At 51.8% G+C, this 13704-nt stretch overlaps 1 protein-coding gene and 1 pseudogene across 4 annotated transcripts in view; one reads left to right on the top strand and one right to left on the bottom strand.

Annotated features, from left to right (window-relative positions):
• Window positions 1-13704, top strand: part of PACSIN2 (protein kinase C and casein kinase substrate in neurons 2) — a 105030-nt gene that overhangs the window by 46720 nt on the left and 44606 nt on the right. The window lies entirely within an intron of this gene.
• LOC129077911 (keratin, type I cytoskeletal 18-like) lies at window positions 9293-12939 on the bottom strand (annotated as a pseudogene).

The following is a 13704-nucleotide window of genomic DNA, read 5'->3' as shown; positions in this document are numbered from 1 at the left end:
CCTCTCCGCTCTCCCTCTTCAGTAGGCCTCCTCTTTCCGGGCCTCCTAACTGGTTCTCTTTCTCCAGCCTCTAACCGCTAGAGCTGCACCGTCCAATATGGTAGCCACTAACCACCCACAGCTACTTACGTTAAAATGAATTACAAGTAAATAAAATTAAACAGTCAATTCCTTGGTTGCCCTAGCTGCGTTTCCAGTGTTCAGTTGCTGGGGGCTGGTGCATCAGGCAGCCGAGGTCTAGAGTCCCCGTGGTCTGATCGCCACTCTCCGTGGAGGGAACTTCCCTCCACCGGCTCTTGATCAGGTCCCTTACGGATAAGCCCACATCCCTAGGGTGCCGTTCCAGGCCCCTGGCCTGGTGGCACCTGTTTTGCTTCTTTGTATTCAGCTGCTCTGTTTTTCGCTCCAGTGCTACCACATTCTTGGTTCTTTCATACCTTTCCCTGTAGTACATTCTGTTCTTGCTCTCCCAGAGCACTGTTGCCTGGCCGAGCTGCCCCATGTGAGCCTCAGATCTTGCCCCAGGCTCCCCACCGCCGACCTCTCCTGTCCTGTGCTCCAGTGCGCATGTGGGCGCACAGTCCCACTCGCCTCTGACGAGCACGTGTGGGCGGTATCCGCGGCATTTGTCTCTCACTCCGCGGCAGGCATAGTTAGTTCAGTTTTGGGGACACAGAGACTTAATTTCAAAAGCAACCATTTACTTGCCAGGTGGCTTTGGGCAAGGTGTTTAACTGGCCTGAGTCCCAGTTTCTTAGTCTCTCAAACAAAGGTAACAACGGGCCTTCCCTCGTGTTAAGCGAAACCCAGCGCGGGAGCCCAGCCCTGCGCTTCGCTCTCCCTTCAGCCCGTGCGCAGAGCCAGCGTTCTGGGTAGGTAGCGCTCCAGCATCCGCCCGCCTTGCCGCAGCCTGCCACCTGCCAGTAACGGTGGCTCCTTCCTTCTCTGATTCTTCCACCTTCTACTGTTTTCTTTATTGCATCGGCTAGTACCTCTAGTACAATTTAAATAGAAATGGCACTGAATAGATGTAGCCTTTTCTTGTTCCTGTACCTTCTATTTGCTATAGAAGCACCAGCCCCTGAATTTCCTGAATTTCCTGAATTCCTGAATTCCACAGAGCCCTGAGAAAGCCCAGCCGAGGGGGGCTTCTTTTTCTGGTGAGTTAAAATTTAAAAAAATTTTTTTTATTTTTCAATTACAGCATTGGGGTTTGGCATTTCTATCATTTACGAAGGTTTTTTTGTTGTGTTTTGTCTTTTGCCTTCTTTTGTTTTGAGCCCCATCATGCGCCCACCCCCTGCTCCCACCCATTGCATTTGTCTAGAACCCAGTGAAATTCTGTCTAGTCCTTTGGCGGCTATCTTTGATATTTTACCACACTTAAAGTTTAAAGTAATGTCTTTATTTTTCTCTTGACTGAAGGAAGAATTTAAAACCTTTTACTCCACATCTGCTTCCAACCTGTCCAGTATTTGTTTTCTGAATTGTTTAATTCTACAAATTAGACACTGTGTTGCATGCAGTCAGAGCTATTTAGGTGCATCCATGTATTTATCAGTATATTCTCTCACCATCTTTCTTGTGCTTAGATTGTTTCTTTTTGCGTGAAGCATATTCTTTACAGTGTGCTTTTCCATGAGGGTTTTTTGCTGTGGTATTTATTTTATCTGTCTGGAGATGCCTCATTCTTCACTCTTAAAAGCTAACTTTGCTGCGCACGGAGTCCTCAGCCGGCACTGGTCACTCAGCGCGTCCTACGAGTTATTCGAGCGTCTCCTGACTTTCACTTCTGTTCTCAGTCCAGTTGCCATTCCTACCGGCTGCTTTTGTGATCTGTTCTGTAACTTTGAGGTTTTACAGTTTTGCTTTAATTTGTGATGTTGTAGTTCTCGCGCCCTTTTAAAAATCTTGCTTGTGTTCATTGGTCTTCCCTGATTTGTGATTTAGTCTTTGGGCATCCTGAAAAATTACCTTTAGACGGTGCTCCTTCCCCGTTCTTACTGTTATCTACCTCTGGAACTTCCTTAGATGGAAGTTAGATTTCATATCTACTTATTCTCTAGGGTTGCTTCTTTAACTTTGTCTTTTTGGTGTCTTTAGCTTCCTTTATTTCTTGCCAGCTCAGTGATGCAATTACCTTTATTCAGCTTTTAAAATTTTGCAGCAGGAGAGCCGTTAGGATACCTAGTCTACCTCGCAGCTGGGAACAGAAGTGCGTTCTGTCACCGTGTCTGCGCCAGAGCCCAGCACCGCCCTGGACTCCTGCATTCCTGACGTGTGCACCGCGCGCCTGTTATGCATCAGTACCAAGGGTCCAGGGCGGACAAGGACTTTGTTCTTCAGGAGCTTGTGCATCCTTAGGATTGGGAAGAGGTAGCGATAGACATCCCACTTGACATGTGGGGCTGAAGCAGAGCTGGGGGCTGAGCTTCAGAGGAATGAGGATGGATCGGGGAGGCTTTCTGAAGGGGGAGGTGATGGGTTAGCAGACGTCTGACGGCGGGAGGGAGCAGAGCCTGCAGACGTGGAGGAAGGGCATCCCAGCTGAGGGGGGCGAAGCCTGGGGCATCTGGCGCCCCACAGGGAGGGCACATAGCTAGAGGAGTCAGGAGCCTGGTCGGAAGGAACCGAGAACTGGAGTTGGGAGCTGGAGCCAAGTGGGGTCTCGTAGATCAGAGAGGGAAGAGCAGATAAGTGTGACAGGCAGCTGCTGGCAAGTTTTCAATTTGGTGGCTGGAGCCGAGCCACTGAAGCAGAGCTGGTGTGAGGCAGCCACATTCCGGCCCTGTTCCGAGGCGGAGCCAATGGGGTGTGGGTATGAGGGAAGGAGAAGAGCCCGGGCCGCTGCGCGGGTGACGCAGTGATTTACTGAGGGAGAGAAACTAGGGCAGGAGCCCGTGGCGGGGGCAGCAGAGGGGGGGTGCGGGGCAGTGCGTCTGAGGCCTCCCAGGTGCCCAGGGGTGTGCGGGGCTCTGTGGGGGTCAGAGCTCTGGAGGGAGGGCCGTGCTGGAGAAGTAGGTCAGGGGCTGGTGCTTGAAGTCCCGGGAAGAAGGGGGTCGCGGTTCGCACCTGCAGCCGGCTGCTCTGCGGGACAGGCTGAAAGGCACGTGGGCGCTGGGAGGGAGGGAGTGGACGTGATGCGCAGGCCAGCTGTCTGTGGCTTGAAGACAAGGGGCTTGAATTCCTTTACCAGAAAAGCTTGAATGTCATGCTTGTGGAAATTACAGACGATGCCAGGGTGCTGCCTCATTTTCCTTTGGGATTTTCAAAAGTATCGCAACTAATATATTTTTAGGGTAGAAAATTAAGAAATAATGCATATGGAAAAAGAAAAACCCAAAACTCACATATTCCATCACCTCGAGAAGGGGAACAAATGTTAACATTTATTCCAGTGTTTGCTCAACTGTCCCCCTCAGGAAGACCTTCCTGACCACCACTCTGTCGGCGGCGAGCCCGGCACTCTGTCCCCGCACTGGCTCGGGGCGCCCCTGCGTTCGCCCTGCCTGCCGCGGCGCCCCTTGCTGGCCTGTCTGGAAGTCCCCGGCCGTCCTCTCCCACTGCCCTTCACCCCGCGCCCGCGTGCCCGGCGTCTCGTCTGCCTTCGTTAATTACATCCTGGTGAGTGAAAGAATTCACAGGCTCTGGTCCTGCCTTCCAGTCTTCTTTGCTGGGCCGGCACCCACTCTTAAACATACATTTTAAATGAAGCTTCAGTGGCCCCCGTTTTAGGTACTAGGGGGATCTGTGCGCTCCGGGGCATTCCTTTCGTCCACCTTTCCAGCTCCTCAGAGCAGCCTGCGCCTCAGATCTCGCCTCAGATCTCTCGCTGGGCTGCAGGCAGCAGGCTTCTCCTTCCTCTGCCTCCCCCTCCCCGACCGCCCTGTCAGATGTGACCTTGACTTACCTCTCTGGCTGCTGCGCTCTGCGCCCAGGGCCTGCGCCCATCTTGCTGTGGGTTTATTTCACCCCCTTCCCCCAGCTCTTAGCAAGGGCTCTGGCACTCAGGAAGTGAGTGTTTTCAGAATGTTGGGGAAAATATACATAAAATAATAGAGCATCATTGTTTTGATTTAATATTTTCCTGAGTTTTTCAGAATAAATTACATATTTTATTGAAAAGGTTTGAAAATTTGGGACACAGCCTATTTATGTTAAGCCAGCCAAATTGACACATGTTTTATTAAGGAAAGGCTCTGTGTGTGTGTGAAGGGTGGGTTGTGTATGAAGACAGAGGGAGGGAAAGAGAGTGGGGGTGTGTGTGCAGGGGGCACATATGCACGCGCGTGCGTATGTGATGTGTGTGCCTGCACACGTCTGGGTTTCGTCTTGTCATTGAAGTTACAACAGCAGCCACGCCACTTTCTTCACGGCTTCTCAGAGAATACTCATATACGGTAGTTGGTCATTTTTCCACATGGAGAAATGCCATTGATTTTTCTCCTTTGTAATCTGGTAACTGGAAATGTTTATTAGGCGGGTAGCATCAGGAAAAAATTAGGAGGCCTAACGTTGCAGGCGTTTGCTTTGTGTTCCTGGAGATTTCAGAGGCACAACTGAGAAGTGGGCACAAAAGTCCTGTTTGCTGAAGTGACTTGCACCCTCTGGGGTGGGTCATGGCCAGAGAGGCTGGGAGGAGCCGTGGGGACGATCAGGTCTAGAGACGCCCGCTGTGCACCCCGTGTGTTTAGGCAGTTGCACGTATGTGCCATGCACATTTCTCATAACTTCCCCGCGGGGTCAGCCAGCCCAGGGGTGTCCCCGTTCTGTAGGTCAGAAGCACGAGGCTTAGAAGTGAAAATCTGCTGCTGTCACAGCCGGCTCAGACCCTGCTCTCTCTCCACTGTCCCCATTTAAGGGAAACTTCAGGTATTAGCTTTATGTTTGGTTTTTGCTCATTAGTTTCAGATTGTTGCTTGATACGTGGGTTCCCTGTTTATTTTTTCAAGTTACTGGATAGACCTTCATGTTATTCATGAATTTTTTTTTTTTTAAGATTTCATTTATTTACTTTTAGAGAGAGGGGAAGGGAGGGAGAGAAACATCAGTGTGCGACAGCTACATGGATTGGGTGTCTCTTGCTTGCTCCCAACTGGGGACCTGGCCTGCAACCCAGGCATGTGCCCTGACTGGGAATCAAACCAGCGACCTCTCGGCTTGCAGGTCAGCACTCAGTCTACTGAGCCACACCAGCCAGGGCTCATGAACTTTTTAAAGAGTAAAATTACCATCAGACTAGAACTCAGTTGTCAGTTTGTCACACCAGGTCCAAACTGGCTCTGTGTGTCCTTCTTTAGAACAGAAGACTCTGGCTCCAGCTTCTACATTTGAGAAAGTGGCACAATAGTTGAGTGCATAGGTACCTGCAGAATACTTAAACACCAAAACCTTTTGTGGTTTGTGTGACTATTTTTAACTTCAAAGACACGTATTCGCAGCGCTGCTCAAGCAGTGCTTGAGCACTTCGTTTCCTGACAGGGCGGTGAGGGGCTTCTGCTGGTGGCGGCTTATCAGGACGTACGTGTTGGTAGGTGGCACGGAAGTCTCTCTTCCTGCAGCGTGATGGGTGACTCAGGCTGGCAGCCAGCCGCTGTGCCCTTGGGCACTCTGCCCTTTGTAAATTCTGCCTCCTCTCCTTGGAAGCCACTGCCACGTCGCAGGGCTTGCTCCAAGGGCCTGCGTGAGCCTGCGCTGTGCTGGTTTGTGCCTCGTCTTTGCTTTGCACTCTTCTACCTGGGGTGCTGGTGTCCACTTCTCCACCTGACACGTTCCCGTGGCAGTGCTGGCCCCGTGCGTCCTTTCTGGGCCCTCTGGGCTGTTCCCATAGCGTTTTGTGCGGAATTCTCTCCAAGTACTTGGCATTCCCTGTGTTGGAGAGGTTACGGGTCCGTCGGCCTTGGGGGAGGGGGAGTGCTCAGTGAGCGCGCCTGGCTTACTGGACGGGGGTTGGCCCGTAGTCACTACCCTCACTCTGGCACTGCGACTGATTAGTGAAGGCCCCACACTGGCACCGTGCCAGGTCCCGGGCAGATGCCAGTCGAGCCTCAGAACCTCTAAGGCAGATTGGATTCCATTTTCCAGACGAGCAGTATCAATCACGAACCTCTTAAGAATTTTGCATGAGGTGGCTGGGCTGTTTGGCGGTCACGCCAGCATGTCCTGTAAAGAATCACAGATGCACATTTCAGAGACCTTCTGGATTTATCCAGAGCGCTGTGCTCTTCGGTGGGGCTCTCTCCTGCTGCCTCCAGTTTTCAGGTGGGTGACTGCCCTTCAGCCAGGGCCGCGACCCCTTCTCGAGGATTCGGCAGGGCTCAGTCAGGCTCTGGGCGAGGCAAGGGCCTGGGAGCGTGCGCCAGCCCTGTGCAGGGAGAGAGGCAATGGGGAACTGTCCACAGAGGCCCTTGGTGCGAGAGGAAGCCCTGCTTCTCGGAGGGGCAGCCTCAAAGCGGGGGCGGGGGGCGGCGGGGAGGAGGGAGCTGGAGCGGCTGACCTGGGGCCACTCTGAGTCATGCGTGCTGTTACCAATGCTCTTTGCTGAATCTTGGGAACCTGCCTCAGCGACCTCGGAGGCGGCCCCTGACCGGCCGCTCCCAGGGGCCAGCTCCCCTCCCAGCACGTCTGCCCGTGCTGAATGCTGCCGTTTTCTTGCCTGAACAAAGGACAGCCTCCTGACCCAGTCTATAGTTTCCTTCTGCTTTTGCCAGAGAATCTTTCTGTCTCATCTGGGCCTCTGTGACTTTTCTTTTTTTAGGCTTCTTTAAGTATGTCTCTTGAGTTGGAAAACTTGCAGGTCACGGAAGATGCATCCCACTGGGTGAGAGCTGCTGACTGATGGGAGGAATTTTTGGGGAGTGTTTGATGTGGCTTAATAGCTGGTGGTGGTGGAGCTGCTCTGAGAACTCGGGGAATAAAGATGAAACAAAGGTGCCTGAACCGACAGCCCAGTTCCCTGCAACTTCATCATACTCGTCTCCTGAGTCTGTGGCCACCTGTCACTTGTTAGGTACCCTGGGTAGGATGTCAAGAGACCTTGAAGCGAATGGGGGAAGTGCCGGTGGTGATGAGCTGATCCGCTTCCTGTGCTCTGGGCGCTAGTGAGGCACAGTGGCTTTCCAGCTGAGAGAGAGAGAGAGAGAGAGAGAGAGAGAGAGAGAGAGAACGAACACGTGCGTATGTGCTGCTGGTATGAAGGGATCCTAAGGTGAGAGAGAGAGAGAGAGAGAGTGCGAACACGTGCGTATGTGCTGCTGGTATGAAGGGATCCTAAGGTGAGAGAGAGAGAGAGAGAGAGAGAGAGAGAGAACGAACACGTGCGTATGTGCTGCTGGTATGAAGGGATCCTAAGGTGAGAGAGAGAGAGAGCGCGAACACGTGCGTATGTGCTGCTGGTATGAAGGGATCCTAAGGTGAGAGAGAGAGAGAGAGAGAGAGAGAACGAACACGTGCGTATGTGCTGCTGGTATGAAGGGATCCTAAGGTGATGTTGGAATAGCATGGCTTCTGTCTGTGGCAGGCAGCTTATGTGCTGTGGCAGAACTGGGACCCTTCCTGGGTTGACATGGTGGCAAATCAATGTACGCCTGTCCTTTAGGGCCATAAAGCGAGTCTTTATTGAACGTGGCTGCCTGGGCCGTCAGCGCAGAATGCTTAGGTTTTGGGGGCAGGAGAAGCCACACCTGTTGAGTGTGTTTAATCGTCGCTAACCCGTACTTCCTTTAGACTTTGGTGGCCGGGGGTCGTCCCCATTTCCATATTTAGAATGCCCAAAATCAGAAGTGGGAAGACACTTTTCTTCTAGCCCGCCCGCCCCCCGCCACGTGCAGAGAAGGGGAAGCCAGGGTCAGGAGCGCGCGAGCAGGGACAGGCCAGAGAACGGTCCCTGCCCCTCCCCGTGCGTGCGTGCGTGCGTGCGATGAAGCCCAGTGGGCTACTCAAGGCGGCTGCGTGCGACTGTGTTGAGTGGCGGCCCGGCCTGCTGAGGACCCCGTCCCCGCACTGGGGAGCCGGGGTTTTCGCGAGCACCTCTGGACACGAAGAATACTTTCCCTTTCCCTTTTGCAGCTGTGCGCATCTTAGCAGGGACACAGGGTAGCCATTTCACAGAAGTGAGGCTATGGAGACTCACTCCATCACCATGGTCTCCTCCGGCCCTTATCGACCGCCACCCCCCAAAACTTGGTCATTTGTTGTTTCAGACATTCAGTCACTTAGCAAATATTTGAGCGTCTACCTCACTGGGGCTACAAAAATGAACATACACATTCTTTGCCTTTAAAGTTTACATGTAGTGAATATCTAAGTGCTATTTTTTTGTGCTGTCCGCTTCCCTTAGCTTACCCCCAGTTTCGAATATAAAACGGCTCACCTACTCGTCCTTTATAATGGTTGTGTGGTGTCCCCTCTCTCAAGTAACCATGGATTTCTCTGTTTCTGAGCATTTGGCTTGTTTCCAGCCTTTGCTGTTATAAATATTACTGAGAGGAACATTTTGTTCAAGCTATTTTTCTTTGAGTTGACTGGCTTGAGGCATATTCCCAGAGTGGGACTGCAGGGTCAGAGGTTGGTAACTGTTATCCGCCTTGTTCTATGTTTCCAGGTTTTTCCAAGAAGCCTATTGGCCATGTTAGAGTACATTCCTATTTTCCTATAGCCCCACTAAAACTGGCATTGTCATTTTAATTTTTCTTATTTCCATAAGCTATTTCCATTTTTAAAGGGAGTTAAGCTACTTTCCCACATGGCAATTTGCTGTGTTAGACTTGGCTAGGTTATGCCGCAGTAACAAGCAAAGCCCTAATCTCAGAGGCTTAACTGAACAAAAGTGTCTCTCTCGCTCACTGTGCGTGTCCCTCGTGGGGGCGCTGGGGTGTAGTCTCACACAGTCACCCGGGGCCCAGGCTGGCTGAGGAGACTGTTGTCCTGTAGCTGCGGCGTGAGGCTTCTCAGCGGATGACAGGCAGGCAGGAGAGGGCCGGGGACCTCACGAGGTGTCTCACTAGCTACGCGGGCTGGCGTAGCGGGCAGAACTGCCGGGAGCGTTCCTGCCTGTGCCCCAGCTGCCTTTCTCCCATGTGTTCCTCTGTGGCGGCTTCATTGTGCAGTGCGCCTGCATCCTCTGTCTTCACATCAGAAATACTTACTGTATTTCAGGAGGTAAAGTTTTTATCAGTTGTGTTGAATCCATTTTTCCTTATTTGCTTTCCAAATGACACTTTACCATCCAAAGGTTTAAATAACTATATGTTTTGGGCTCATCCATCATTTTTTCTGGTATCTTTTTTTTTTCCTAATGATCTCTGCACTTTTTATTGGCCTCCTGCCTCCCAAGGCTGCCATAACGCCTCAGAACTTTGGTGTCATTGACCTCGGACACCACTTCACCATCCACAGTCCTGCGGGTGGTGGCCTTTTGGATGGATTGTATGGAGTTGTGTGTCACCAAGATCGAAGTCCTCCCCTTCTTCTAGTGGGTGGTGGTGGGCGGTGCTCTCCGCCTCCAGCTTGACTTTGATGTTCAGCAGGGCCTTATGCCGCCGGGCCTGGTGCCGGCCCTCTGCCTGGGCCTGGCCAGCTCTGAGCCCAGGTGCAGCAGGGTCCCGCCGAGCTGCTCCATCCGCGTGACACAGCACGTCTCCAGCTCCCTCAGGCTGTTGTTCACACTGGCCTGCAGGTTTCTCATCAGTCCAGGACCATCTCCCAGGCCTGGACCACGGTGCATCTCAGCTCCGGGTCATCTCAGCAGCTCCTTGCTCAGAGGTCTGTGAGGTGACCACTGCGGTGCTCTCCTCAGTCCAATGGAGCCAGTACTTGCCTAGCTCCTCTCGGTTCTTCTGAGCCAGCATGTCCTGCGGGGGCCCGGAAGTAAGGGGCGGGGACCTTACTGAGGTCCTGAGGTGTGGGGGCATCCAGCTGCACGGTCAACCCAGCGTTGGCGATCTGGCTTTGTAGGCCCTTTACTTCTTCCTCGTGGTTTTTCTTTGTGAAGAGCAGACCCTCCTTGAGAGCTTTGATCTCTGTCTCCAGCTGCAGCTGAGTGATATTTGTGTCACCAGTGACCTTCAGAGCCCATTGATGTCACTCTCCACAGGCTGGCGCGTGGCCAGCTTCATCTCATGCTTGACTCTGAAGTCATTAGCCCCAAGACGGGCGTTGTCAATCTGCAGAGCGATGCGGGCTTTGTCCACAGAACTTGCAAAGAGCGGAGCCCTCAGGTCCTTGATGGTCTTGAGGGAGTAAATGTCCCGGCCTCTGACCCGGGGCCCCGTCTTCCCCAGGTGTTCCGCATTTTGCTCTCTGGTCTCCAACTATCAGCCTCCAGGCTCCTCACCTTCTCCAGGTAGGAGGCCAGGTGGTCCTTCGGACATTGCCCCCTCTGCCCACCAGACCCCCTGCCACCCAGATACGGGTGGAGTGGGACACGGAGATCCGGAAGCCTGTGGCCCCGCCCCCGCCCCTGCATGGACACCGGCCGTGCTGCTGGCCGGCTGGGCCCGGTGGCTGGGCGACTGTGCAGGGCCCAGGGTCCAGTGGTTTGTGGAGGAGCTAGAGCAGGTGCCGAAGCTCACGTTGTGCAGGGAGGAAGGCGAGAGGACAAGAGTTGAGTTCAAACAGCCTATTTTGTTTCTTTAAAGTCACAATTTATTATCTTTCTCTCAGAGCCGGGGAAGAAGCTATTTCTTTGAGTTGCTTAAAATAGATTTTCATTTGGCTCCGTCTGGCACTTCAAACTAATTCAGATATATAAGGTAATGTCAAGTGGTTTTAATCTAAGTTAACTTTAATCCTTGGTGATATCTGTTTGTTCTGTAACATTAGAAACCCAAGCACACTCCTTCACTGCAACACCCCTGCATGATGCAACCCACCCCAAGGCTGGGGCTTTCCTGGTCTGGGAGAGGGTGTGCGTGAAAACTCCGAGCTGGGTGGGGAAGGACGGGCTGGGAGGCCAGGATGTCCGCTCTCCCCACTCGTCCTCACAGTGCACGGGAGGGTGTAGCCGGGGCAGGGAGGCAAGGAAGGGAAATGAGAGGCATACAGGCCGAAAGGAAAAGTAAAACTATCTCTGTTGCCAGGTGACGTGATCTTGTAGGTAAAAATCCTAAGTAATCCACCAAAAAACTATTAGAATTAATAGATGGGTTCAGCAAGTTTGCAGGATACAGATCAATAGATAAAATATGTGGTGTTTCTGTAAGCTATCAATGACTAATCCAAAAATAAAATTAAGAGAACAATTCCTTTTATAAAAGCATGAAAAAGAATAAGATATTTAGGAATAAATTTAACAAATGAAGTACAAGACTTGTGCACTGAAAACTATACAACAGTGTTGAAAGAAATTAAGGCGACCTCAGTAAGTGGAAAGCTCTCCGCACCCATGAATGGGAAGGCTTACCGTTGTCACGATGGCGATACTCCCCCATTGATTTACAGGTGCACTGCAACCTCTGTCAAAAGTCCAGATGACTTCTTTTCATAGAAATCAGCAAGCTGACTCTAAAATTCGTAAGGAATTGCGAGGTATCCAGAATAGTCAAGAGAATTTTGAAAAGGCAGAAGAAACTTGGAGCACTCACACTTCCCAATTTCAAAAAGCTCCTCACGCCTACAAGTATTCCAGGCAGTGTGGGATTGGCGTGGGGACAGATCAGTGGGAGAGAGACAGAGAACAGAACAAACCCCTTACGTTTACGGTCAGTTGCTTTTGGACAAGAGTGCCAAGCTATTTCCGTGAGCAAAAGAATAGCCTTTTGAACAACTGGTGCCGGGACCACTCGGTATCTGCATGTAAAGGAATGAATTTGGACCTCCACCTCTTGCCACATATAAAACTTAGCTCCAAATGAATCAGAGACCTACATGTAAGAGCTAACTCTCTAAAACTCTTAGAGGAAAACTGGCGTAAATCTTCAACGCCTTGGATTAGGCAATGATTCCTTAGCTATGACACCAAAACAAACAACAAAAGGCAAAAATGGAGAGCCTGGACTTTATAAAAATTAATACTTTTGTCCTTCAAAGGATGCTGCAAGGAAGTAGAAGGACAGCTCATAGAGCAGGCACCTGGGGGCAGCGTAGACAGCGGGGACTGCCAGCTGGAAGGGGAGGGGCTGCGACCTGGGCCAGCGGGGGGCTGGCCGGTGCCCCGTCTCCAGGCCATGCCAGTCTCCCTGTGCCCAGGGCAGGGCTCCGTTCTGGGGGCACTCTTCCCTAACTCGCTGACTCAGTGACGGGGCTTTGTTCCTGCGCCCCTCCCTCACCTGTGAGAGGAGGGGTGCGTATTGAGGGGAAGTGTGGCTGCCCCGGTGCTCGGCAGGCCCTCTGTGGATGGCCGTCAGGGCCAACAACAGCCTGCGTCACTCGGACAGCAAAGTCGTACTGATATCCTGCTTGGTGCGGTGGCTGGTGTCCTGCTCCGAGATCCCGAGGTGAAGACGTCCGTGCTTGCTCCTGAGCGGCTCACAGTCTAACGACCCGCTCTGCAGCGCATTTCTTCCTTCCGTGGCATAGAATATACACATCTAGTTTGGAGAACCATGCTGTCCTCATTAGCAAGTGAAGAAGGAAGTTGCATTTTTACGCCAGCATTATTTCCATTTCATTTCAGTTTTTATTCTTTAATGGCTAACTATGTAATAATAATAATAATAATAATAATAGTAATAGAAGAAGATAGCATCTGTGGGGCCGATCACAGCATTGTCCCCCTCGAGCCTTGCCGTCAGCGCCTCGCCTGCAGCAGGCTGTGCCGATGCAGTGGGCCAGGGAGAAGCTCCAGCTTCAGAAGGGTGGTCATCGTGGCCGGTGCCAGGCAGAGCATCCCCGCATTCAACAGCTCACGGAAGGCCTAATACGCGCAGGCCCCATTAAAATGCAAGTCCTAAGGAGTGGAGGATTTTACCTTGGGCACTGTGGTCTTCCATACCTGGCCATAGTAGGTGTTCAGGATAAGTGAATTAGTGCATTAGGGATTGACTAGAGGGGATGACCGTGAAACACAGCGACACTGTTTGTGCAGCGATTTAGGGCATATCTACCTTTCAATAGGCGAGGGGACCAAGGCTGGCGAGCAGGTGGCCAGTGCAGGTCAAGGCCAGAGGCAGCACTAGAATCCAAGTCTCCTGGCTCTGTCGCCCCAACCTTGAAAGCAAAGGTGGTCATATTTCCCATTAAATTATTGTCCTGTGGGAGCATCTTTTAGTCCCACTGTGGGGCTGGCCCCTCTTCGAGGCTTCAGGGCGGGGAGTAACAGGAACGAGGCCGCTGGCTCAGCTAGACCTGCCCTCGGTAATTTTTCTTTCAAATCTTGGTTCTCTTCCTATACATTTTTCTGCACTGTTGTTTGCATTCTCACATGAATATCAGCTTGAAAAATTGTAATTTTTGTCCTTTTTAAAGTAACTTTTTTCTATTTTTAAACCTGCAGATCACCAAGTCAATATTTAGCTTAGGGAAATCTTCAGCCTGAGTCCCCACGTTCCCAGGGTGCTTGCCAACCAAAGGTCTAAACAAGTATCGCTGTGAAACTCAGTCCAAGGCGCAGACCTGTCAGCTGACATGCTTCTGTTACATAAGTTCAGGGACTTGTGTGTGAATGCTGTTTGCTCTGGCTCCTTGGTCAGACGTGTGGGTGAGCTGACAGCTGAGCTGGACCGAGATCGGTGACTTTGGGCCCGGTCCTGCCTTTGTTGCTGATTC

The sequence above is a fragment of the Pteronotus mesoamericanus genome, unplaced genomic scaffold (assembly GCF_021234165.1).
Source record: "Pteronotus mesoamericanus isolate MK-2021 breed Mesoamerican mustached bat unplaced genomic scaffold, CSHL_Meso_final contig_702, whole genome shotgun sequence".
In the NCBI taxonomy this organism is placed as follows: Eukaryota; Metazoa; Chordata; class Mammalia; order Chiroptera; family Mormoopidae; genus Pteronotus; species Pteronotus mesoamericanus.
Note: the sequence above shows the minus strand (reverse complement) of the source record. Positions and strands in the feature narration are given on the sequence as shown.